Consider the following 26,616-nt stretch of genomic DNA (forward strand, 5'->3'; position numbering starts at 1 on the left):
AAATTGGGAACTACCATTTGAGATCATGTGCGAAGAAAGTAACTACGTCGTTGGAGCGATTCTTGGCCAACGGGTAGGAAAGGCTTTGCATGCTATCTATTACATAAGCAAGACTCTTGATGCCGCCCAAGTAAACTATGACACCATGGAGAAAGAACTTCTTGCCATTGTCTATGCATTAGACAAATTCCGTTCCTATTTGCTTGGATCAAAAGTGATTATTTTCTCGGACCACCGTGCTCTTAGACATATCTTGATAAAGAAAGAAGCAAAACCAAGATTGTTGAGGTGGATTTTGCTACTCCAAGAATTTGATTTGGAGATAAGGGATAAGAAGGGAGCCGAGAATGTGGCAGCGGATCACTTGTCAAGAATTCGATTCCATGATGATGAGGGAGAGACGCCTATCATTGACTCTTTCCCCGATGATATTTTAATGGCCATCCATTCACAAATCGAGAAACACATAACACCATGGTTCGCCGACTATGCTAATTACATTGTGGGAGGAGTTCTTCCCCCAAATTTGAACTGCAATCAAAGAAAGAGATTCTTGTTTGAAGTGAAGAGATACTTTTGGGACGATCCCAATATTTACAAGGAATGTAGTGATGGACTTTACCTAAGATACATACCCCAATGGGAAGTTCAAGGTGTTTTAGAGGGATGCCATTCATCACCATATGAAGGACATCATGGAGCACGAAGAAAAATTGCTAAAGTCCTTCAATCAGGCTTCTTTTGGCCTACCATGTTTGAAGATGCTAGGGAATTTATTCTCCATTGTGACCCTTGCCAAAGAACCGAAAACATTTCTTGGAGAAATAAGATGCCACAACGAGGAATATTGGAAGTAGAAATTTTCGATGTATGGGGCCAAGGAACGTTTGTATCATCTCAAGGAAACAAGTACATTCTTGTACCCGTCGATTACGTATCAAAGTGGGTAGAAGAATTTGCTACCCCAACCGATGACGCCAAAACGGTTACTAAACTTCTCAAGAAATTAATCTTTCCAAGATTCGGAGTCCCTAGAGCAATTATTAGTGATGGACGGACACATTTCCATGAAAATAAGCTCACATCTCTTTCGACAAAGTATGTTGTTCAAAACAGAACCGGCTTGGGATACCATCCTCAAACAAGCGGTCAAGTTGAAGTCTCGAATAGAGAGATCAAGTAAATTCTTAAGAAGGTTGTTAACAAGACTCATAAGGATTGGAGCATGAAGCTTGATGACACCCTTTGGGCTTATAGGACGGCCTATAAGACTCCCATAGGAGCCTCCCCTTACAAGCTAGTCTATGGAAAGGCATGCCATTTGCCAATTGAGTGGGAGTACAAAGCCTTTTGGGCAATCAAAGCTCTCAACCTTGATCTTAAGCTAAGTGGTCAAAAGAGGATATTGCAAATTCAAGAGTTGGAATAATTCCGACTACACTCCTACGAAAATGCAAAGATCTAAAAGGAAAGAACCAAATTGCTTCATGACAAGAGGCTTAGGCAAAAAGCCTTGCACAAGGAGATAAAGTCCTCTTATTCAACTCCCGATATCGACTTTTTCCGGGAAATTTAAATACAAGGTGGATGGGTCCCTATGTAATCACCGAAGTGGGAAAGTATGGAGACTTTGAGATAAAGTCGGAAGATGGAAACAAATTCAAGGTCAAGGGTCAAAGATTGAAACCATACTATGAAGGAGCATTCATAGGAGAAGTAGAGGTCATCCGCCTCGAGTGTCTCCCACCATGATAAGACCATCAAATGAGAGAGTTAGGTGGAGTCCTCCCTAAACCACTACTTGTAAATATACTAACCCTTCTTACTTGTATTTTTAACTTTATTACATTTGCATTTAATTTTCCTATAGCATGATTTTGGCATGAGAGATGGTGAGGGAGTGCTACTAATCTCGTTTGATGAATGAAGGAAATGACGATTTAAGTGTGGGAAGCACCCTTATCAATTAATGAAATAAGAAGAAAGAAGAGCAAAAAGGAGGAATCCCCACGAGCAGACCTGACCTCGTGGGAGCTGAACAATATCCGAGCGTCTCCAGTAGTGATCCGAGTGTCCTGACATCGGGACGTGGGGGCTGAAGGGCTTCAAGATGTGGAAAAAAGTCCTGTAAGAAAATTTGCGTAGACCAGCATAAGGACGCTCGTCCCCAACCTAAGGACGCTCGTCCCACTATCGAGTCGCGCGTCCTGGGAAGTTCCAAACTTATGAAATTTTGCTGTAAGAAAATCTGCACGTCCCGGGCACAAGACGAGCGTCCCAGAAAGAATCTACTCAAGTCGAGCTGAAGTCGCGCGTCTCAGTGTTGTTTTTGCTATTCCAGAATTTCCTGTAAGGAAATCCGCGCGTCCCGAGCCTGATCCGCGTGTCCCTACCTGCTCGTATTATTTCTCTACAAAATAGAAGACGCTCGTCCCAACTGCGAGCCGCGCATCTCCCTCCCATGCTACTCTTCTCTCAACTACAAATATCAAGACACCTCATCCCTCTCTCCTCAATAAAACATAGAATCCTCTCCCAAATGCTCAAAACACACCAAAAACACCCAATTGCATCTCCAATATAAAATACCCAAAACCTAGGATTTGAAGGGATCTCAATTGCAAAGATTAATCTTCATCTCATTCAAGCAAAATCTCAAGATCTACTTTCAAGATGAGACCCAGAGGATCCCTACCAAAAGAAAGAAGAAGAACAAGGGTTATAGGAAGCTCTTCTACCTCTCATCTCAACACATTGAGAAGAGAAAATGAAGAAATCATCGATCTTTCAAGACTAAATTGAGTTCTCAAACATTGAATTTGTCAATGACACTCAGCGAATCATCTTTCACCGTCTCCTAGGTAAGAATATTCTTCCAACTAAGTTTTTTTGCCATGAGACATTAAGGAAACTAGGGATATACCATCAAACCAAGGCACTCTTCGAATTATTTGGTCTTTCGACTTTGTTCAACATGCATGAGCTTACATATCGACCATTAGTCCTCGAATTCTTGAGTTTTATGAAAATATCAACCTTAAACAAGACGATTTGTGTGGCATTCCGACTTGAGAACACAACAAGAATGATGACCCTTGTGGAATTTGCGGGTGTGTTGGGACTTGATGTATCGCCTACCCGTACATCAAAACCCCGGAACTATAGCATAGCCCCACTTTGGCGAGACTTGACGGGACGCAATTTCTCAATCATCAAAGAATGCTCGGCCTCTTATATCCAAAACCCCATCATCCGTCTCATATACCGGTTTATAGCGAGCACTCTCATAGCCCACCGCGATCCCCCGGTTGTGAACGAACTTGATCTAGTCTTTATGGAGTCCTATTTAAAGATACAAGGGAGGAGCAGTTATCATTTCAACGCCCCCTTAGTACTTGGTGTTGTTGTAAAACTCGTCGTCAAAAGTTACTCAACCAAAACAATATTTATAACTTCACCAACTACTCTTAGTAAAGAGGCAAGTAAAGGTCGGATCCCAAGGGACGGGTATTGATGTAGGATTTTCAATTGTAAATGGTCGTGTCTTAGGGTGTCACAATTTAGAGTTGAGATAGGAGATCAATTAAAACTAATCAACAATAAAAACAAAGCAAGGTAGATAAAATGAAGGTGTAAACAATTGATTAAAAGCACTAGGGTATCATGGGTTCATAGGGGAATACATGGGAGTTGATCATACAAACATATTCTCAAATTATAAACAAGCAATTATTATTGTGATGGGATCGAGTTAGTGTATATCTTACAATCCCTAAGAAGGTTTGGGTCCCGGAACCGAATCGATTAGATTCTACAATACCTACAAGTCGACTTAATCCTCCTTATTCAACATTATGCATGGTCTAATGAGGCTCGAGTTGGTTTATGTCTTACAAGCCTCATTGAAAAGATAAGTCATGGGTAAAAAATGCAAGGATTCATAGGCTCGCATTTCATCAAACATAACATGTGCATAAGTTGAAATCACAACAAGCAAGTAAATAAATTATGTGAACATATTAGATTAAGCATGAATTATTCCCCATGTTGGTTTCCCCTAATTACCCATTAACCCTAGCTAAGGAAACTACTCACTCATGATCAAGTTTAACATGCTATTAAGGTTGTCAATAACATTAACAAGGCAAAACATGATGAATGAATGAAAATGATTAACAATAATTAAAGCAAGGTGTTGAACCATATTGAATATATGTTTATGTTTTGATGATGTCAAGAGTGCTTTAGTATCTATATACTCGTTGCGCATAATTGTTTGTTTAGTCTTTTAGATTGGACTTACTAATCGCAAGCATTAAAGAATTGTGACGGAAGTATACAAGAACATATCATGATCATGCCCTCATTCACGGATCAAGATATTTCAAGATAGTGGAAGAATTATTCAAGCATTCATGAGACGATGAAGCTCATTTAAAGATTGATCAAGCTTGAATGATAAAGTAGCCTACACTCGAAGATCTCCTAACGAAGATTAGAATAGCGTAGATGATTATCTCGTAATGATAAAAGTAAGAATGAACTTCTTACATTGGTAAAGTTATGGCCTCACAGCTATAACATTAATTATATAAGAGCTCAATATTATAGCTCTTCTAGTATAACATTGAGATGTGAAGTTTATAAAACACACGACAAAATAGTTTTTAAATTATTTTTGGAAAACCGTTTTAAATGTTTTAGTAAAAGTATTTATTTTACAAGAGAGCTTATTTTAATATTGAGTATGGTTTTACTATGAGCTTATAATTAGCAATTATGATTGAATCAACTTATGAGTTGAGGCATCTTGCTAATTAGGGTTTCTAGTTTCTACATACTCTAAAAAAACCCTAAACCTAATTTATCTTACCTAGGGTTTTCGTGAAAGAGGATTGGGCTTATGAGTCGTTTCTTTATCATACACGGTTACTCTTTGTACAAGTTAAGGTTTATGTAAATCTTTATAATATTTTATTAGAGATTTAATATGTCTTTTATATTATTTTGATTAATTTTTTCCTAACTTATAAGATATTATTTTTGCAAAGATAGAAGGAAAAGATTGAGTAAACCTTTAAAATAATATTTGATTAGAGATTTGTTATCTCTTTATTATTTGATTTATTCCTTTCTATCTTATAAAAATATTAGGGTTGAATAGTGCCGCGTGAACAGTGCGTGAATAGTGCTGTGAATAGTAAAACATGAATAGTAATTTCCTTCTTGCACAATAAGTCTTTGCTTGGATAAGGGTTAAGGTTTTAGGATAATATTTGATAGAGATTTTTTTATCTCCTTATCTTATCTTTCCTAATCTCCAAGATATTGGTGAGTTGTTAAGATAGGAAGATATTATTTATTAAGGCAGGTCTTGGAGAAGAATTAAGGACGATTTAACTTAATTCCTTCTTGCTTTAAAAGACTTCCACACGGCACTTAGGGTTTTTAATAAACCGAAACTCTTGCTCCTCTTTTACTATAAATATTTCATACTTTACATCATTAAAAGTTAAGACCTTTGAGCATAACTTTCATATATTTTCAAAAAACAAAAACCGTGTTTAGAGCAAAAACCATTTTGATATTTTTCGAAAAAGGTCGTGTGATTTATAAACTTGTGCATTCGTTCTTATTGTTATCGTTATAAGATAATAGTGCTTTAATTGATTTCTTACTCGTTCATTAACGTGAGCTTTTAGTAGAATCATTAAGTGCTTTTTTATTAGCGTAAGTTAGTCACTCGAGTATTTAACGGTACTCATTGAGTTACAACTAGAGTTAGTTGTACGAGTTGGGTTGGTAAATTTGTAATCCGTAGAAAGGTACTAAATTTATTAATCGAGAATAGTGGACGTAGGTTTCGACTTGTGAAAGTGAACCACTTCAAAAATCCGTGTGTGTCTCTTTATTTCGATTATTTGCTTTGCTTTTAATTCTTTAATTAGTTAGTTAGTTAAAGTTTAACCAATAAACTTTAAATAATTAATTATACATACACAATCGTAGCCAAAAGTTTTAAATCCTCAATTCACCCCCTCTTGAGTATTTCGGATCGATAGACTCTTCAATTGGTATCAGAGCCTCGTGCGCTTGATTGCCTAACCGCAAAGAGGCTGATCTATATATCTTTACTTATCATATCGTTTTATATTCCGCTGCCTATCACGTGATAAAAGGATTCCAAATAGCTCAAGTGTCCTGTCTTTGATGGGAAGAATTATGGGTTATGGAAAAACATGATGACCCACTATGTCGAGGCCGACTACAAGAAAGCCGAAAAGAACTCTAAAGCTATAAGTCTATTGCAAAACGGCATGACCTCTACAGAGTTCGATCGGTTCTCTTCATGTACAACGGCCAAGGAGATATGGGATGGCCTTGAACTATCTTATGAAGGTACTTCCATTGTTAGGAAGCGTCGTATAGATCTGCTAATGCAGAAATATGAGCTATTCATTATGGAGCCTAATGAGTCGTTGGATAGCATGTCTGCATGGTTTTCAAGCATAATAAATGAACTGAAAAACCTAGGAAGGAAGTTCAGTACCGAGGACATTGCAAGGAAGGTTCTTAGGAGCCTAACTAAAAAGTGGCGTGCCAAAGTCACAACAATGGAGGAATCACAAGATCTTGAAAACTTATCCTATCAAGAACTCATTGGTACTCTCATGGCCCATAAAATTACTTTAAACGCCGATGACGCTGAACCAAGCAGAGGTAAAAACATGGCCTTGAAAAGCGAGGATGTCAGCTCTGACATAGAGGATGAGACCGTATTGTTTGCTCGTCATATTAAAAATAGGATCTTTCGAAACAAGCAAACAAAGTCTACTTCTAACAACAACAAGTCCTTTAACAAGAAAGCAACATAATCAAAATCGTCATTTAATAACATAGGTTGCTTCAAGTGTGGAGAATCTGATCACATGATTAAGGATTGTCCCACTTGGAAGAAAATTAAGGACAAGGCTCAAAGAGAAAAGACTAAGAAAGAATTCAAGCAAGTTATGTTGGCGTCATGTTGGGGAGAACTTGACACAGAAGATGATGAGGAGTTAGAAGATGAAGAAATTGCTCATCTTTGTTTAAGTAGCGTCAGTCTTGACCTATTTTCTGAAAATGATAATGATAGCTTGGACTCTTACTCAAATTATTGCTTTTTAGGAGAATCAGATGAAGATGACGATGATGAGGTAAGTTATCTTGAACTTAAGAAAGGAGTTAAGAAACTATCTAGAAATGCCTTGATTGAATACTTTGAACATTCCCTTGATAAATGTCATGAATAGGATATCACTAGTACAACAAGTCCTATTGACATCGCCTTAGTTACATCATTTCTTAAGAAAAACGACGTAATATTTAATAATGGAGTTATTAACATCGGTTTAAAAATAAAAACGATGTTATTTATATTATATTAACATCGGTTTATATAAAAACCGATGTTAATATATTGGCATTACATCAGTTTTCTGAAAACCGAGGTTATAACCGTTGACAATTATTTTAAAGGTCTTTCAAATACATCGGTTACATAACCGATGTCACTAAAACAATTTTTCACGCGACAAACACGTAATACTGACACCGCTTTCAGCAGTTACCCATGCAAAACCCTTCCCCTACGCAAAACCCTTACCTTTTTGCTTCCCACACAAACCCACGCACCCGTCGTCGTCGCCTCATCTTTTTCTGGCCACCACAATCCTTATCTACCCGTCGTCACGCGCACCTGCGAATCCCTGATCAATCTATTTCCTGCTTTGACCCCGTATAATATAGTAATCAGGTATGCACTGCATCCAAATTTTTCTTACTGTTTCTCCAATTATTTTGCAATTACATATGTTGTAGTCAATTATATGTGACAACTATTTGTTTACTTGTGTGATATGTGAAAGCAATCTGAAGTTATTTGCGATTGTTAGAATTCAATATAGCGATTTAGGGATCTGGTACTCCTGTTAATTGTTACGGAGTAATACCGTCTTATGCTACAATTAACACCGTCTTATGCTACTGCTGATGAAAAAAATATGCTTCTTCTCTTTAGCCTTTTCTTAATTAGAAACTTTCAATTTTATCTGGTTGAACTAACGTGAATGCTGGTTTCTAAAGTACTGGTCGCTATGTTTTCAAATTAATGTTCTGAATCAGTTGGAGATGATTATGTTGTTTTGTGCCATCTTGCTGAATGTCTGATATGTGGTCTGAGTATGCCAACAGCTTGGTTACTTTTCTGTCGATAGTGACATGAAGAATTCGTTACTCCCGCCACCCATTGAATTACCCTATATACTTTGTCTTGTACAAAAAATTAAAGATATTACTAGCACCTACCAAGTATTAAAATGTTTACAGTAATGAATTTGATGTAAAAATCCGAGGTCATACGCTATCCTGAATGCAAATGTCAGACAAAAATGAATTTCCAATCAAGAAGTATGTTCATTAGTTATCTGGCTTTAGGGCGAACATTAATGTCGTTTTTGCTGTAAACAGTTGTCTGGCCATAAGGCATTGATACCAGCTGTAGCATAAGACGGTTATAACTTCGGTTTTTAGAAAACTGATGTAATGCCAATATATTAACAAGGTTAGAAGTTAGTAGTCTGGTCATAAGGCACTGATACCAGCTGAGGATATATGGGGAATTGATACCAGCTGAGGATATACGATCTTGGTTGTTGATCATTTGAGTTTCTTACTGCTAGCGTAGGAGTAAGATACATTTAGTTATATTTCCCTGCAAATGAGTCATTGAGTTTCATAAACAATTATTTTAGTGAGGTGCTCATCAGAAAAATTGTACGCTGTCTCGAGTATAGAGCAATGGTGTTTATATCAGGATGAGTGATATGTACTGAATTATGCATCATGGGAAGTGCAGGGAATGTTAATGTCGTTTAAGAATTTGGCTGGCCTCAGGAATAACATAACTAAGAAGAAAATCGTCAATAGCGATGGATTCGCTGATGTTACGAGACTTTGAGCCTGAGGGACTGTTACACGGAATTGTACATTGCAAACTGGTCTCTTGTTTATATGGATGAAGTGAAATGATTCTACCGGAATATAACTATATGAACTATATTATCTTGGGGATTATGCATATATACTTCCTCGGGGTTATTGACATAATAATAAGTCTATCATGGATTCAAGGATTTGATAGTTGAAATTAGTGAAGAAAAATGCATGTTTTGTGAAAAGTTGAGGGGGTATGGTTAACTAAAGGGAATAAACAAATAGCGGTTGTGAACCAAATATACAAGTTTAAAGCACCTGTTCAATGTTAAAGTGATTAGAAAACCTTATGGGTATAGCTCTTCTTAGGGGATTTATCCACAAACACAGTGAGGTTGCAATTCTTTCACACAGAATTTTCGAGTTAACCAAAAACAGTAGCCTTAATCTCCTCCTCACTTGGCCCTATACACATTTCCTCCCAACTTGAGCTATCAATTTTACTGCCAGAATCAACAACATGCTGCAGCACATCAATTGTTGCAGAACTGGACCCTAGTAACTCCTGGTAGTTATCCACAAAGGCTTCTAAAATCTACTTAGACTTAGTTTCCACCAATCAACCAAAACCTAACTCGCTAAAACCCCAATTTCTCTACTTAATTTCCACCAAATCTCAATTAATCTGAGGCAAATTAATCTCACTCCATCCTTTTTTTTACCAAGTAGGAGTACTAATTAGTGAAACTTCCAGTTAGCCATGTTGTTTATCATGGTAAGTTCAATCGACTAGCTAACAACATTAAATTATATGTATGAATGATCTATAATATGATTACTTTTCATGTATTCAATTTCAGGGCTTGGAAAATGTAACACCCCGTAATTTCGGACCGTTATTATATTGCGAAAGTAATTTATTAATCAAGTTGAATTTAATATTAATGTATATGAATTAATAATAATTCAATGAAATATAATTCTATTATATTTTGAAGTAAATTATTTATTTTGATAGTTTCGAAATGTTTAAAAATAGTTTAAACCATGTAAAAACCCTTTATTTCGAAATAAGGGCATATCGGGGAAAATGGCGATTCTTGTGAAAATTGGGCAAACGATTTTGAAAATGGGTCATATGAGTACTCAATCTTCTTGTAAGCTCGTGTTTAAGCACTTTGGCATTGTCGGAATTTGCATTTGACGAACGGTTCTAATTATCGTCGAAACGAGCCAAAACCGACTAATGAAATTCCGCCACATACCCCGCTCCTTCCTCCTTTCCCACGGCACACCTCCTCTTCCTCCTTCCCATTTCTTCCTAGGACTTCCTTTGTTCTTCTTTTGTGCCTCTTGACCGAAATCCACAAAAAAAAAAACAAATAATCTTACAATCGTAATTTCATCATAACTTCTTCGTTTCTAGTCCGATTTTCGCAAAATTTATATTTTCGGAATCCTCTCTTCAAGATCTACATCCTAGTATGTTTTAATTTCAGTTTTCATTATGTCGATTTAAGATGATTTTGGGCATAATTTCGGTTTTAATAGTTATTATTGTGTTTTTGTTGTTTTTAATAGTTGAAGATTATGAGGATGATATAGGGGACTCCTATATAGTAGAGGATGATGGGTAGCTACTGTTTTAAGGGTTTTCTCAAGGGTTATTTTGCCTTTTTCTAGCTTAAGGTAACATATTTCGAGTTACTCGACGAATAAATGTCACATTCTTTGCTTTTTGTATGATTTTATGATTATTATTTGAGTAGTTTATTTCACATGAAAATATGTGTTAAATTCATGTCTTTTGTATGTTTAAGTTCACATATTAGTATGGAAATGAAATGGGAATGATTAATTGATGCTTCGACGATGTTAAACCGAACAAAAATGGAGAAATGGAGGGTTTGGGGGCGGCCCAAAGAGCCCACGGCAGTCGTGCAGGCCACGGCAGGCCCGAGTTGGCCCGGGTTGGCCCGTTGCTTGTTTTCGCGATTTTCCATGCGTTGTTTGTCGTTTCGGATGAATTAATGTTATATTTAGTATAAGTAACATATGGGTAGTCTTATGAAATGAATCATGTTAGTAGTAAATATAATGTTGATGGTAAAATTATGTTTATATTGGTAGTTGCACATGTTAGGATAGGTTATGATATGAAATTGTAAGGAATAGGCTTAAAATGAATTTTATAGCGATAATTGCAATGTTTGGATGATTATGCCGAAAAATCGAGCCCTTGGTCCCTTTGATCAATCGATGTCGATCAATTGTGTGATTGGTCACCGTGATTGAACCCGCACTGTCGCAGATCAAAGGGGTTGCGGGTAAAAATTCGGTTGGATGAAAATTATTGTGAAAAGTGGATAATTGGCCTTATTCTTGTTTTAGGCCATTTATTATGTTTTTAGTTCACATGTGTTGTTGATTGATTGGAATGGTTTCTTATATTGTAGAAACGGCCTTAGATTCCCTGAAACCTTTAATATTGTTAATATTGCTTGAAATGGAATTGGTATTGAACACTTCTTGCAGGTTGTTGTGTTTGTCATAGATAGGCCTTTATAGTCTTTGACGAGTATATGTTCACTGCTTAATAGCCTTTGTGTTCCTGACTTGGTGGGATTATATCCAAGTTGGGGCATGACCTCGTTACTTATTTTGAGGGTAAGTGGTCAGCTTAAGTACTAGCCAACCCTTTGGTGGACTCCTTAGGGTACTCACTTTGTTTTAAAAAAAATTGTGGGTCTTGGGTGCGGTGGTGTGTATCCGCATGTCTAGGTCTCAAGGTGATTTTAGGCTAGGGTTGTGTTGTGTCTTGGCCATGTTTTGATAGAACCTCGAGCCAAGATACCGGTTCGATTACCTTCCCTACCTCGTGGTATAGACTCGAGTTCTGAGTGACTATTGACGGTGCTAAGAACTTATGCCTGTCTTTGATATATTGCCCTTTCTTGTATGGTGATTTTATGAATTGTAATAGGTGAGATGCAAGCCGGTTACAATTGATAAAGTTTGGATTACTGCTTGTTATATGTTTCACATGATAGTTTAATTTGGTCAGTTTAGTGTTCATATATTAGAATATTCGATAATTAGTTTATTTATGATGTTGTTTACATGTTACATTACATGTTACATTAAATATGACATTTCGTGGGTCGGGAGGACTCAAGTTACTCCCCACTGAATTGTGGCTTTCGTGTTTGTATAAAATGCAATTGACAAGTTGATGATGTTTAGATGGGGTACATGGACGAGCTAGCGAGCAAAAGAACCTTGGACCTAGTTTGGTTATATTTTGTAGTAAACCTTTAAACTTATGGTTGTGTTTATATTTTGGAGGGACATATGTCTCCCTCTCTTACTTTGGTTTGTATCACTTTATTCTCGCGACTTTAGCTATGTTACGTAAATTAGTTTGTTAGTTTTTGCAGGTTTTGGCACTCTTCTTTTGGAAATGTTTGTGAATGGTTTAGAAAAGTTTTTTTAAAAATTACAGGTTTTATCTAGTTGAACCAATTACAAACATATCCTGTCAGTTTTTCTGTAGAATTTACGTGTTTATTTAACGCTAAAAATGAGGGTGTCATAGTTGGTGTCAGAGCATATTTGCTCCCGACGCACGTTTGTGCACCCCAATATAAATAACTTGACCTTCAAATAATAAACTCGAGAGATGGGTAGGATGGGTAGACTTAGGACCTTATGTTGTAGTCTCTTTGTGATTGCTATTTGTTAGGTGCTAACCAATGTTCTCTTTTGCAAGATGGCCCTCCAAGAAACGTAGATAATGCAATCCTACAAGCTAGGTTTGTTAATTGTTAGTTATTAATTTTCGTGCCGTTGAAGCTATGACCGTGATCTTACTCGTTGGTGACCAAGATTGAGTGGCCGTTGCCGAATGTTGAAGATTGGTTATGCCAAATGAAGGATGCTTCCACTTTCTCGATATTTCTTTTCGTATTCAGTGTACCCTACCTTAATCTTTCAATCTAGTTGTCTATTCGCCTTTCTAATTCCTCTTCTCTCGCCTTGGTAATTACTCTTCTATTCTTTCTCCCGATTCATCCTTGGTTCGTTATCTTCTTATAATAAGAGTCCTTGTGGACACCTTCCTTTTATTCCACGGGGTAGTCCCCTTGTTCAAGAGAACTCGGTTTTGAGAGAATGTTTTTAACTGAGTCTCGTACCTTGGGGTGAGTGAATGTATCATTGGAAGGCGTGAACGAGTTGAGAAATTGATTGTTTAAGGTTTGAGTTGTATATGAGAAGATAACTTGGGATCCTTTGGTTAGTCTTGTTAGTTGTGCTTGATGAGAGAGCCTAGTGAGTTGAGAAACACCTTGGGATTTATGTCTATTGAGAGCTTGTTTGTTATAGGTGATTGAGCATGGGTACTACCTTAGCACATAAATTGGAATGAACCTAAGCTACTTCATTTGAGAGTCTCGATGTTTCTTGTGGAGAATTAAAGGAATGATAGTTAGCCCAATCTTTGTAGGCCTTGAAAGGAATACAATAGGACATTGACGTTGCTTAATGGATTGGTATCGTACTTTGGAATTAGTTAGTTTGTTAAAACCTTTTTAGTTGACCAAATCTAGTATAGAGTAGCCCTTGTTGACCTTTTGAAATTTGAGAACACGTGGTTGACCTTATTAATCATATCTGAATTTGGGAATTTTGGTGGGGAGTTGTTCGATGTAGTTCGTGAGTTCAAAGATGCGATTCTAATTTATGGTATCGGAGACTAGAAGTACGAAGTGGTGAGATGATAGTGTAAACAAGCCATGGTACTTGGGGATGACATAGCAAGTGAAGTTCGATGACGAGAATTGTAAAGGAGATACTTTGGGACTTGGATGGTAACAAATGAATTTGTGTGGTGAATTGAATTTTGGCTCTTGGAACCAATTGAGTTGAGGAAAACCTACCATTGTGGAGTCCTTGTTAGTCCTATGGTTTGGTAGACTTTTGAGTCTTTGTTGAGCACCTTAGTGATGTAACCTTATCATAACGATCATAAGCTTTGAGGAGTGTTTGGTTAAGTGGTAACCCTTTCATTATGCCGCTTCTGTTCTCCTCTCCTTCTCTTTAGCGTTCGTTGAACCCTGTTTTTATGCCGAAGTTTACGTATCTTCCTCTTGCCCGAGATATCTTCTTGACTCGAGTACCTCTTATTTCACAACCGTTATCTTTACGGTTCGACTCCCTAGTTTCCTAACTTGTCATGCTCATGCACCCTTCGAAAATATTTTACCGTTTCTCTATTCCGTTATCACTCCTTATCTACTTAGTATAGTTGGTACCTTGTTGACCATGTTTACAGAGTTAGTGGGATGTGATTTGAGGATTTTTGTATTTTGATTTTTGTCGGGAATTGGTGTAGGAGTTTGTGTCTGTATTTGACCATGTAATATGAGAGCTAGATTTTTGATGGAATTCTTATGATGGCAATGTTGTAGTCTCCTTGCGATTTGAGGTTCGCGTGATTCGGTGGTATAAGACTTACTTTGGTTTCGATGTGATGATGAGACCAATGGGATTAGTTTACCTTGGTGGAGTATTTCTATGGTTATTTTGGATTTGTTTTGGGCATTGTTCGTTCGGGGATTGTTCGTTTGTCATTTGAGCCTTACTTTACGGTATTGGGGATTGATAGCTAGGTTTGTGGAATGTTATTGTAAGTTTGGACCTTATATTTAATCCTTTGAGGAATCTTTCTATTGGAATTGGAATATTGTTGGGAAGTAGGATAGTGAATCTTGAGTAAACCGATCAGATAATTTGTGTGATGAACCCATTTATCTTATAGTTAGTGCTAATTATGGATTGGATAGTGCAACTTGTTGCTTGTGGGTTGGTTTCAAGCATGAATGCGTTTGGGAATATTGAATCTTGGTAAGGGTATAATATTGTTACTAGTTTCGACTTTGGATTTTGATTTTGTTCGGTGGAGGATATTGGTGGAAACATTTTGATTGGGAAATTGTTAAGTTATAATTGTAGTGGATATGATTGTCTCAAGGATTAACTTATAAGTAGACTTGTCGATGAGTGGTTCAGATGGCTCTTTGGATTAGCGTGGCCTCTGGTTGTTGCCCTGTTGATGTTCGGAGGACCTAGTAGGGTGACTCTGTGGTTGGAAAATTGAGTGAACTTTTCTCGATGTACCGATCCTCCTAATTCCGATCTCCGACAATTGTCATTCTTGCTATTCTGGCTTGTTCCGTTGAGTTCGCCTTTTTGGAACTCATTTGACCTTTTTAGTAAAGCGTCTTGTTCGTTGACATCTTTATTGACTTCATCCAAAAATTCCACCTTTAAGAGTTCAATTCCTTCTTGTCTGTTGGGTGTGAGTTCCCTATCGCGAGTTGCCCTTCTCGTTCCCGAGTTGTTTTCCATCTTGCTTAGATTCTATCTAGTTTGAGTAAACTTTTGGTTCATTATTTTAAATTTGAAGTTAAATCTACAAATTGACCTCTTTCTATAACATTTGAAAATGATTTCTCACTTTCTTTCAACCTTAGTGTTCGATTTGATACCTAAGCTATTTCTCGTTTTATGTAATTTCGGACCAATGTGAGTTAACTTTTCGATTCATTGTTAAAATTTGTATTATATTTGAAAACTTGACTTCTGGTAAAGTTTGAAAAATGATTTACCATTTTTCTATAACAATTGCATTCGACCTTTCGCTTTCATTTTGTTTTGGCGTTGATTCGTTGTCGATTCGTTATTGGAGACGTCGATAACTAGTTCGCACTTATCGGCGAATGATTTCGTATTTTGATTTGCCCTTGATTCGAATGATAGCGCTTGCATGCATCAAGAGTTCTCTCATTCCTTTGATATGGACATCGTGCTTTTGAAAGTTTTCTTAACCCCTTTTGAAGGATCATCTTTTGAAATTCCAATTTGTTTTGAATGTTTTGATTTTCGCCCTTGGAAAATTGAGTTCGTCCTTATTGTATTTTCGTTTTCTACTTGCAAGTTTCGAGGACGAAACTTCTTAAAAGGAGGGATGATTGTAACACCCCGTAATTTCGGACCGTTATTATATTGCGAAAGTAATTTATTAATCAAGTTGAATTTAATATTAATGTATATGAAGTAATAATAATTCAATGAAATATAATTCTATTATATTTTGAAGTAAATTATTTATTTTGATAGTTTCGAAATGTTTAAAAATAGTTTAAACCATGTAAAAACCTTTTATTTCGAAATAAGGGCATATCGGGGAAAATGGCGATTCTTGTGAAAATTGGGCAAACGATTTTGGAAATGGGTCATATGAGTACTCAATCTTCTTGTAAGCTCGTGTTTAAGCACTTTGGCATTGTCGAAATTTGCATTTGACGAATCTGTTCTAATTATCGTCAAACGAGCCAAAAACCGACTAATGAAATTCCGCCACATACCCCGCTCCTTCCCTCCTTTCCACGGCACACCTCCTCTTCCTCCTTCCCATTTCTTCCTAGGACTTCCTTTGTTCTTCTTTTGTGCCTCTTGACCGAAATCCACAAAAAAAAAACAAATAATCTTACAATCGTAATTTCATCCTAACTTCTTCGTTTCTAGTCCGATTTTCGCAAAATTTATATTTTCGGAATCCTCTCTTCAAGATCTACATCCTAGTATGTTTTAATTTCAGTTTTCATTATGTCGATTTAAGATGATTTTGGGCATAATTTCGGTTTTAATAGTTATTATTGTGTTTTTGTTGTTTTTAATAGGTGAAGATTATGAGGATGATATAGGGGACTCATATATAGTAGAGGATGATGGGTAGCTACTGTTTTTAGGGTTTTCTCAAGGGTTATTTTGCCTTTTTCTAGCTTAAGGTAACATATTTCGAGTTACTCGACGAATAAATGTCACATTCTTTGCTTTTTGTATGATTTTATGATTATTATTTGAGTAGTTTATTTCACATGAAAATATGTGTTAAATTCATGTCTTTTGTATGTTTAAGTTCACATATTAGTATGGAAATGAAATGGGAATGATTAATTGATGCTTCAGACGATGTTAAACTGAACAAAAATGGAGAAATGGAGGGTTTGGGGGGCGGCCCAGCAGGTCCGGCAGGCCCGTGCAGGCCCACGACAGGCCCGGGTTGGCCCGTTGCTTGTTTTCGCGATTTTCCATGCGTTGTTTGTCGTTTCGGATGAATTAATGTTATATTTAGTATAAGTAACATATGGGTAGTCTTATGAAATGAATCATGTTAGTAGTAAATATAATGTTGATGGTAAAATTATGTTTATATTGGTAGTTGCACATGTTAGGATAGGTTATGATATGAAATTGTAAGGAATAGGCTTAAAATGAATTTTATAGCGATAATTGCAATGTTTGGATGATTATGCCGAAAACTGAGCCCTTGGTCCCTTTGATCAATCGATGTCGATCAATTGTGTGATTGGTCACCAGTGATTGAACCCGCACTGCCGCAGACCAGGGGTTGCGGGTAAAAATTCGGTTGGATGAAAATTATTGTGAAAGGTGGATAATTGGCCTTATTCTTGTTTTAGGCCATTTATTATGTTTTTAGTTCACATGTGTTGTTGATTGATTGGAATGGTTTCTTATATTGTAGAAACGACCTTAGATTCCCTGAAACCTTTAATATTGTTAATATTGCTTGAAATGGAATTGGTATTGAACACTTCTTGCAGGTTGTTGTGTTTGTCATAGATAGGCCTTTATAGTCTTTGACGAGTATATGTTCACTGCTTAATAGCCTTTGTGTTCCTGACTTGGTGGGATTATATCCAAGTTGGGGCATGACCTCGTTACTTATTTTGAGGGTAAGTGGTCGGACTTAAGTACTAGCCAACCCTTTGGTGGACTCCTTAGGGTACTCACTTTGTTTTAAAAAAATTGTGGGTCTTGGGTGCGGTGGTGTGTATCCGCATGTCTAGGTCTCCGCAGATTTTAGGCTAGGGTTGTGTTGTATCTTGGCCATGTTTTGATAGAACCTCGAGCCAAGATACCGGTTCGATTACCTTCCCTACCTCGTGGTATAGACTCGAGTTCTGAGTGACTATTGACGGTGCTAAGAACTTATGCCTGTCTTTGATATATTGCCCTTTCTTGTATGGTGATTTTATGAATTGTAATAGGTGAGATGCAAGCCGGTTACAATTGATAAAGTTTGGATTACTGCTTGTTATATGTTTCACATGATAGTTTAATTTGGTCAGTTTAGTGTTCATATGTTAGAATATTCGATAATTAGTTTATTTATGATGTTGTTTACATGTTACATTACATGTTACATTAAATATGACATTTCGTGGCTGGGAGGACTCGAAGTTACTCCCCACTGAATTGTGGCTTTCGTGTTTGTATAAAATGTGATTGACAGGTTGATGATGTTTAGATGGGGTACATGGACGAGCTAGCGAGCAAAAGAACCTTGGACCTAGTTTGGTTATATTTTGTAGTAAACCTTTAAACTTATGGTTGTGTTTATATTTTGGAGGGACATATGTCTCCCTCTCTTACTTTGGTTTGTATCACTTTATTCTCGCGACTTTAGCTATGTTACGTAAATTAGTTTGTTAGTTTTTGCAGGTTTTGGCACTCTTCTTTTGGAAATGTTTGTGAATGGTTTAGAAAAGTTTTTTTTAAAATTACAGGTTTTATCTAGTTGAACCAATTACAAACATATCCTGTCAGTTTTTCTGTAGAATTTACGTGTTTATTTAACGCTAAAAATGAGGGTGTCACAGAAAAGGTATTCTTTTAGGGCTAGAACACGTGATATGTCCAAAAAAAAATGAACTCCAAATAAAAATGATTGAGGTATGTAGCTGTTTTTGTTAAAAATTCAATTACGCCGAGTATAGCTGCCTTTGATATGAATTGTGCCTTGAATTGCCTTTGGTATGAACTAGTCTTGAGCTACCTTTGCTACCATTTTCTTGTTTGTATTGATTGGTAAGGAGTCTTTATAATTATATGATGGCAATGTTAAGGAGCCTTTATAGTTATATTAGGGTATGTTCCTTATTTATGGGCACATGTGAGACTTGGTTATTATTTTGTGGGTATGTTCCTTATAAAATAAGGACATGTTGGGGTATGTTCCGTATAATTAAAATAAGGAAAGGTTCAAGGTTTTGACAAGTGAATATTAAGGACATATATTTGTATGTCCTTGTCAGCTGTCTACTTACTGTTGATTTTGTATAAATGTAGTGCTCGAGCAAAAGCAACCTGATTGTCCTTGTTGGCTGTTTACTTACTCTTGATTTTGTATAAATGTAGTGCCCTCAACAGCCGCAGAGTTATGAGTGCGGTTATTATGTTATGAAGTGGATGTATGATATTACTGTACGTTACGCATCATCAGAGAACGACATAGTAAAAGTAGCTTGATCTATTGTTGATGTGACCATAATTAGCGCATATTTAGCCCCCGAATTAGCCTTGTTCCCATGCTTTTTAGTGCCTATTTGGGTCATTTCTTATCTTTAGTTCTTTGTTTTGCATATTCTTTGAGATTTTGATCCCTTGGTAGGAAAGGAGTAAGAATCTTGCATTTTCATGGCAAAACGAGGCTAAATTGATTGTATTCAATGACCAAGCATCAAGAAGAGACAAGACTAGAAGGCCTTTGTACATATCATAGTAGAAGAACAATGTTGAGAAAGGATCCTTGCGTCCCCAAGGAAATCCCCAAGGAATTTATGAAGAAAAGGGAAGAAAAGAAGAAGAATTGACGCTGACCAACAATCCGAACGGATTGCGGACAATCCGCCCGTCCGGCCCAGAACAATCCGAGCGTCCCTCCTTGGAATCCGCTCGGATTCCCCCTCAACAATCCGAGCGTCCCTCTCCTGAATCCGCTCGGATTGCACCGCCCAAATCCGGCCGTCCCGACTCTAATCCGCCCGGATTCCTGCACAGCACGGATTTCATTCTTCAAGCTACGAAAAGAGAAGCCCTTCTCTCAGAAAATACCGGGTCCTCCTTGCTCAACTTAAAAAGTGTAATTACTAGTTTAGCCCTTAGTTAACCCTAATGCATCCTCCCTAATTTTCACTATAAATACCCCATTAGTCTAATTAGAGGAGCATGTTCTTCTTATCAATAATTAGTGTAGTTAATATCAATCAAATCTCTCTTCAATATTGTAATTAAGTATTAATCAAGTTTTAATCCAAGTTTTAGTTCTTTAATCTCTCTTTTGTTCATCCTTTATTTTGGGTAATTGAAGATTATTTGGGTTATTATTGGGAGATTGACAACCTCTCAATCAAACATCAAGTACTTCTATTATTCTTGCTTTGTTATTGGAATCATTAGTAGGTATAATCTCTTAATCCCTTTTTAATTATTGTTAATTACTTTCATTTATTCATCATGTTTCATATTGTTGGTATGATTGACAACCTTGCTAGCATGATCAACATGATAATGAGTGAGTAGTTTCTTAGCTAGGGTTTAATGGGTGATTAGGGGAAACCATCATGGGGAATGATTCATGCTTAAATCAATATGCTTTCATATCTTATTTGCTTGCTTGTTTTGATCTTAATACATGCACATGTTATATTTGATGAAATGCTAAGCCTATGAATCCTTGCATTTACTATCATCTTCTATCCTTTCAATGAGACTTGTAAGACATAACCCAACTCGAGTCTCATTAGACCATGCATGTGTTGAGTAGGAAAGATTAAGTCGACTTGTAGGTGTTGTACAATCTAATCGATTCGGCTCCGGGACCCAAACTTTCCTAGGATTGTAAGATATAACCCAACTCAATCCATCACAACAATAATTGCTTGCTTATAATTTGAGAACATGTTTGTATGATCATATCCCATGATTCCCCTATGATCCCATGACACCCTAGTGCTTTTAATCAATTGTTTACACCCCTTATTTTATTCATCTTGCTAGTTTATTTTCATTGTTATTTTAGTTTAGTGACCTTCTACACCAACCCAATTTGTGACACCCCTAGACACTACTAGTTACAATAGAATTCTCATTTCAATACCCGTCTTTTGGGATCCGACCTTTACTTGCCTCTTTACTAATTGTAGAGTTGTTTTGTGAAGTATAAATTGTGTTTTGTATCGACCATTGACCAACGACCACATATACTTAATTGTGAACACGAAATGGCATCGATCAAAAATGGCGCCGTTGCCGGGGACGGTGTTTAATTGTTTAAGATTTCTTTTTATTGTTATTAGTTGTGTCTTTCTTCACCTTGGGGAAGTAAAACTCCTCAAGGTTTGTTCTAATTGTTTTCGAGTTGTTTGATATTTTGCATGTCTAGAAGGTCACAAGGTGATTTGTTACCTTTTGACCGTGAAATCGAAAGAACCTTGACGAATAATAGGAGACTTGTTAGGAGGAATTTGGGAGGTGTTGGTGAAGTTGTTCAACCCACTAGTGAGTTTGTCAATCCTTTCGCAATAGAAGGAGAAGAGAACCCATTAAACAATACCACACAAAATCCACCTACAATGCCTAAATTCTCGTCACACTCTATACCCACCGAGGAGAATCTACCAAATGGTACTCCTACACCACAACATCTAACCGGAAATTTTATTGCCAAGTCCGCCTTCATCCAATTAGTTGAGAGGAGCCAATTCGGGGGAATGCCTAGTGAGGACCCTCATTCTCATATGGAAACCTTTTGCGATTATTGTGATGCTATCTCTCAAACGGGCGTGACTCAAGACCAAATTAGATGGGTCTTATTTCCTTTTTCGTTAATCGGCACCGCGAAGCAATGGTTGAAGGGCCTTGATAAGGCCACCCTTGGAATAGATTCTTGGAAGAAGTTAGCTCTAGCTTTCTACAAAAAATTCTACCCACCGGAAAAGACTAACATGCTAAGAGCTCAAATTACGGGTTTTAAGCAAAGGGATGAAGAATCTTTGTATGAAGCTTGGGAGCGGTTCAAAGGTATTTGTCGCTCATGTCCTCACCATGGACTTAGCGAATGGTTTTTGGTACAACAATTTTGGAATGGTTTATATGAAGATTCAAGGAACATTCTCAATATGGGATCAAATGGAATGTTCACCGAAGTTGATGACAATCAAACATGGAACAAGATTGAGGAAATGGCGGTCCATAATTCACAATATAGTAGACCTCGCAAGGCTACTAGAGGAGGAAAGCATGAAGTGGACTTCGTTACTCAATTGGGTGCTCAACTTAGTGCTCACATTGACACAATCAACTTGAAGTTTGAACAAGCTATGGCTAGACTTGAGGAAAACTCAAAATCATCAAAGCATCATGTCAATGCCATGACGGCATCCTCATCAATCCCAAGTGGGATATGTGAGAATTGTGGAACTTTGGGTCATGACCCAAGTGAGTGTAGGAGAACAACCGAACAAGTTAATGCTTTCCAAGCTTACAAAAGTGGTACCCCTTATTCAAATTTTTACAATGAAAACACCAAGTTCCATCCAAATCTCTCATACAAAAGCCAAAATGTTCAAAACCCTCAAACAACATACACTCCACCACCCATGAGAAATCAAAATCAAAGACCCTTTTACAATCAAAACCAAGGTTACCAAAATCAAAATCCATACAATCACCAAAATGACCAAGGTTTTGATGTCCAAAAGCGGTCCTCCAAATGCAAAAGAATCAACAAGAATTTTTCACTCAAATGCAAAAAGATAGCCAAGCAAAGGACACCACCATCAACAACATTCTAGCTCACACCAAGATGTTGGAAACACAATTGACTCAACTAGCATCTTCAAGCTCACAAAGACAAAAGGGGCAATTACCACCTCAAAGTAATCCCCCAAGGCATGAAACGTTAGTGCCATTCACTTGAGAAGTGGTACAAGGTATGAAGCAATCAAGGAGCAAGTTGAGAATGAAGTTGTGAAAGCTAGTGAGAATGAAGTTGTTGTGCAAAACTCCAAAGAAGGGGAATCATCAAAAGAAGAAAGTTCAAAGAAAAATGAAGACAAGGCCAAAGAGAAGGAGCCCATTGTGATTAGACTTCCTTTTCCAAGTCGTCAAGCCAAGCCCAAATTTGATGATCAACTTGGAAAGTTCATGGAAATTGTGAAGAATTTAGAAGTCTCAATTCCTTTCACGGAATTAATCAATCACGTACCGGCCTATGCAAAATACATGAAAGATATCCTCACAAAGAAGAAGTCGATCCGGAAACTTGAGACTATCGCCTTCACTAAGGTGAGTAGTGCAATACTTCAAGGGAGTTCACCTCCAAAGTTAAAGGATCCGGGAAGCTTCTCAATACCGTGTACCATTGGCGACACGACGATCAACAAAGCCTTATGTGATCTAGGGGCTAGTGTGAGTGTCATGCCGTACTCGGTGAGTAAAAGGTTGGGGATGGGAGAGCTTAAATGCACCAATATCACACTCCAAATGGCCAATAGATCGACGAAGACACCGTTAGGGATATGGGAAGATGTCCCCGTGCGAATTGGGAAGTTTTTCATCCCGGTGGACTTTGTCATTGTTGATATGGAGGAAGATTCCAACATTCCAATCATCTTAGGAAGACCTTTCCTACACACCGCGGGTGCGGTGATTGATGTGAAACATGGAGAGCTCACTCTAGAAGTGGGAGATGAAAGCATAACTTTTAATCTTGACAAAACCATGAGAGCTCCTCGTGTGCATGAGCCATGTTTCATGATTGATCATTATAGCCGGAAGGATGAAAGGAAGAAATCGGAACTCCAATGGAAGAAGAAAGATGAAGATGCTCCATTCAAAGAGCAAGTGAATTGTGACAAGGAGAGCTTGCATAACTCATCAAAATCAACCAAGGAAGAAGAAGATGGCCTCATTGGCCAAGAGAAGAAATTGGGAGAGTTGTCTCCATCTAAGCAAGAGATTTTCAATGATCAACTCAATGAAGTTTGTGGTCTTTGGGACGACGAGTTTGAAGGGATTTTTAATCCCTACATTGGGCATGCCATCGATCATGATCAACAACAAGGGGCACGGTCTATTGAGGACCTCTACCATAATAATGAACAAGCTTTTGATTACTTTTTCAAGGTGTTGAGCAACATCAACAACACCTTGAACATGCCCCCTTGACATCTCCTCAAGAATGAGAGTTTGGTGGAGTCCTTCCTAAACCACCACTTGTAAATATTTCTAACTCCCTAACTTACATTTCAATTCTTGTATTGCATTTTTGTCATTTTTGGATTTTTATTTACTTTGATCAAAATAATTGTCATGTAAGAGAGAAGTGAGGGAGGGATTAACAATTTCAATTGATGTGTAGTGCTTTACCTTAGTGTGGGGATGGGAATTGCCTAGGCTATTCATGCCTTAGTAATGCCCCCACAATGAAGAACACAAGATTTGAAAGAAAGAAAGAAAGAATGATATAGGAATGCGTTTGTGCACGGGTGGAGTCAATCCGTGTACAACAGGGAAGAATCCGAGCGGATTCACGAGAATCCGCCCGTCTTCAACAATCCGAGCGTCCTGCTGAGAAGACGCCCGTCCTAAGCTGAGCTGAAATTGAAAATTTCTTGACTGTTGAAGAATCCGAGCGGATTTCTGGAAAGACGCCCGTCTCATAGAATCCGTCCGTCTTGTGAAGAAGACGCCCGTCTTTGCAAACAAGAAAACAAAGAAATTTCTCTGGACAAATCCGTCCGTCTGAAGCAAATCCACCCGTCCCATCACAGAAGAATCCGAGCGGATTCCCCAGAATCCGCCCGTCTTTAGGCGAGCTTCTGAAAATTTTGAAGCTGCAGAATCCGCACGGATTGGGCCTAATCCGCACGGATTGCCCCTGCGTTTTTGAAAATTTCGACTTCTTTAAATACCCTCCCACCTTCATTCCTTCATTCATTCATTCATAAACACTACCCACAACATCAAAACCCTCATCCTCTCCATCACAAAAACAAAAACCCTCAACAAAATCCACCAAAATCAAATCAAACCATCCTTCAAACAACAAATCAATCACTCCATCTTCAATAAAAATCAAAACCAAGAACAAAATCTTCAACCTTTGAGTCGATTTTTGATTTCATAAAGGCAAAGCCTTTCACCTTCAAATCGATTTGGGCATTCTACAAATTGAAGATTTTTGATTCTTTTCTTGGTTAGTTCATCAAATGGCAAGGACAAAGGGAGCAACAAAGGCACCAAAGGCAAAGGTTCTCTCTCAAAGGCAAAAAGCTCTCCAAACAAAGAAAGCTTTGGCAATGGTGGTATCAACACCAAACTTGGAAGTGCAACAACAACAACAAATTTCTATGGGAGCATCACCTTCTACTCCGGTAATCGATCAACTCTTGCATTATCCGGAGGTAACTTTTATTTCCAATACCCATAGAAATACATTTGTCAAGTTTGCTATGAAATCAATTCAATCCACCAAATTCATATGTAAAGATGCCTTGGAGAAATTGGGTGTTCTTGAACAAACAAAAGCCTTTTTCAATGCCATGGGTTTGAAGAAATTGTTTGAAACAAAGGAATCGACATACCCTTCCCTTGTCTTGGAATTCTTAAGTTCTTTAAAAGTCACCAAAGTTGAGGATAGGGAAAATCTTGAGTTTCGTCTAGCTAACATTAGTAGACGCATTACCTTTAAGGAATTAGGTGAAATTTTGGGTCTTAGCGATGAATCGAGATATCTTAAGCATTATGGAAAGTATGACCCCGAGCCTCTTTGGGAGGCAATCTCCGGGAAGAAATTTGATGATTTTCATGCTTGTCGTGCTCTTTTGGTCCATCATCCGGGCATAAGAGTATGGCACAAAGTTGTGGGAAATACCATAATTGCTAGGAAAGACACCAATCATTTCACAAGACTTGATTTTATTCTCCTTGAATCGGCCTTGAATGTCGGAAGAATCCATACCAAGCCTTTCAATTCTTTGAGGCTATTAGTTGATAGATGGCTCAATGTTGATAGTGGGAAGAAGGGTACAACCGTTATTGTTAATGGCGGCCTAGTCACGGTCCTAGCCAAGCACTTTGATCCTAATTTCAATAAGGATAGCAAGTACAAGGCAAAGGAAGGTGGCCATCTTATTGATATGCCTACCATGATTAACAAGTTCAAGTGGGTTGCTCAAAACCCCCTTGACACCAAGTGTGGATGGCTTACTAGTGAGGCTCGATCATTCACTTTACCCGCGAAGATTTGTCGTCTAAGTGTCCACCGGACCAACTATCTACTTCCCCTATCCGAAGAAGCCGAGTACATCATTCAACAACAAAAGGGTGATCATGAAACCCCCTCCTCTTCCATTGTTATACCGCCTTACCCCTTTGTGTATGAAGAGTTCAAACCGGAAGGAGTTGAAATTGGGAAAGACTATGTCACTCTTCTTATGCAAGCAATGCACAAGCAAGCTTATGAAGATCGGAAGAATGCTTATTTGGCTCAATATCCTTCCCTCCTACATTTAGCTAGGCAAGGACTCCTTGATCCATCTTGTCCTTTGCCTAGTTGGGCGGATAAAGAAGCCTTGTTTCCAGGTGCATCTAGGGACGTGGTGGAAGGCAATGAGGTTGTTGGAAATGGTGAACAAGTTGATGATAATATTGAGGATGAAGCAAGAGGAGATGGAGAAAGAGATGGTGAAGATGATGATGAGGAAGAAAGTG

General features: G+C 37.7%; 1 non-coding gene across 1 annotated transcript; it reads right to left on the reverse strand.

Annotated features, from left to right (window-relative positions):
* Positions 1 to 21,845: 21,845 nt before the first annotated feature.
* LOC141640204 (small nucleolar RNA R71) lies at positions 21,846 to 21,952 on the reverse strand. Its single transcript, XR_012542894.1, has one exon. It is a non-coding gene; the product is annotated as a small nucleolar RNA R71 (small nucleolar RNA).
* Between the last annotated feature and the right edge of the window lie 4,664 nt (positions 21,953 to 26,616).

Source organism: Silene latifolia, unplaced genomic scaffold, assembly GCF_048544455.1.
Source record: "Silene latifolia isolate original U9 population unplaced genomic scaffold, ASM4854445v1 scaffold_73, whole genome shotgun sequence".
Lineage (NCBI taxonomy): Eukaryota > Viridiplantae > Streptophyta > Magnoliopsida > Caryophyllales > Caryophyllaceae > Silene > Silene latifolia.